Genomic DNA, 1861 nt, shown 5'->3' on the forward strand with positions numbered 1-1861 from the left:
CTCCACTTGAGTTTTCAGATGAAAGAAGAGGCTCTTGTAGACCCCTCCTACTGGCTGGTAGTATCTAGAAGACTTCTTTACCTCTGGAGACCTAATGTGCCAAACAGAGTGGGTCTGGAAGGAAACAGGGAGTGAGCTGGCTGCTCAGAGGCCTTCTGGGCCTTGGGTTTTAACACATACAGAAGTAAAGAGACCTTCCAGGCTTCCTCTGAAGTCATCCAAGAAGAAGAAGCATGTGTACACAAGAAGAATGCATTTGGGAAAGAGTCTACAGTGTGCAGAAGTCAGCAAAGAGGCTGGCTCAAGGAAGCGATGTCATAGCATGATAATGCACCTTCTGAGTCTTGGACCATATGGGAGGGGGAGATGAAGTGTGGGGAGCATCTTTGTTGCATTTGTCTCAGTCAGACTCACATGTTGGGGCTCTTTACACTGTTTGCATGAAAAATCTTGTAGACACAAGAGCTGCTCTTGCAGTCTAAGTGTATAAGACTGTGAAGCCTCTGTACATCTCTCAAGACATTCTGGAATGAGAGATACTTATTTATTAAATCCTAAGTGTCCTAAGAACCTGTGTCTTTTTTCTCCCTGAAAATTTCTCCTTTATTTTTTATTTCAAAAGGTGGTGATTATGAGTCAGGATGTACAGTGACATGGAGGAAGGACAAAAATAGAATATGTGAAAGACAGGTATTTTTGCTAAATTTCATACTCAACATTTCAAATCTTTCCAACTTTTAAAGCAACTTTTGTACCAAAAAAGAATCATACTTTTAATTCCACTCTTGTCAACTTGACCAAAGCCTTATGAGCTACAGTCATTTCTCTATTTTTCTTTTCATTTTTAAAATCTTTAGTGTTAAACTTAGTATAATCTTCTTTTGCTTCTACAGGCTCATTTGATAACTTTATTTTCTTTGATGGAAGGTTTGGCAATGAAGCTAAAGACTCTAGAAGCTTTAAAATTGAGATGAGTCATCACTCAGTTCTTTAGGGATATAATCACAAATCAGACCATGGGTACAAAGAGTATAATCCTCTGCTTTGCCATTGGAAACCTCACAACTGGAGGAAAATGCAGTTTAAGCTACCTGGAAACTGGCATTATGTTATTGGTTTTTAACACTGCTATAGTCTAATTAAACTTTTTTCCAGACATTTTAATGTCTTCCCTTTTCTGTACTTGTAATATTTTTTATCTATTTCTTTTTTCTCTGTTGTATCTCAAAGTAATTTCTCAAGTTCAGCAAGTTTCAGCATCAAGATGCAATTCAGAAACATGTCATCCACTAGCACTTGATCTAGAGGCTGAAACTTTCCCTCTTTATCAGCCTTTATAAGGTAGTGGAGAAAGAAATAGAGGGCCCATGGGTCTGATAAGGTGGAGAAGACCTGACTGAATTGACCAACTTATAAACCAAGATGGTATTTTCCCTTGAAAACTTTTATTTCTAATGGCTGATGCAGATACATATTGAACAAGTAAAGGACTGTTTCCCCTGAACATGGGTTAACCAAGTTTACAAACATAAGCCCACCATTTACTTTTTTTTTGAAGTGTCTTTTACATATTCTGGAAGCAGAACACATGCTGCCAGGAGCCAGCACCCCCCACCCCAGCAATCTGTCCAGTCCACCATACCACCCACCTTCTCCCTGCAGCACAGCAGCCTCCAGCCTCAGACTTTGGAGCAGGAGCCCTGGTTAGAAGCCTGGTGGAAAGTGGCAGGAGAAGGGGGACTTGTGTATTGCATGGCCTGAACAGGAGCTTCTACAGATAGCAAAAGCAGAGCAGAAGCTGAGTTAACTGTCGCCATTAGAAGTCAAAGTAGGGGTCCACTACCCCACCTAGGGTGGACTT

The 1861-nt window shown here is 40.6% G+C and overlaps 1 pseudogene; it reads right to left on the reverse strand.

Moving 5' to 3' along the window:
* Positions 1-720: 720 nt before the first annotated feature.
* LOC119042017 (ribonuclease H2 subunit B-like) lies at positions 721-1640 on the reverse strand (annotated as a pseudogene).
* Between the last annotated feature and the right edge of the window lie 221 nt (positions 1641-1861).

The sequence above is a fragment of the Artibeus jamaicensis genome, unplaced genomic scaffold, assembly GCF_021234435.1.
Source record: "Artibeus jamaicensis isolate MK-2021 breed Jamaican fruit bat unplaced genomic scaffold, CSHL_Jam_final contig_3182, whole genome shotgun sequence".
Lineage (NCBI taxonomy): Eukaryota > Metazoa > Chordata > Mammalia > Chiroptera > Phyllostomidae > Artibeus > Artibeus jamaicensis.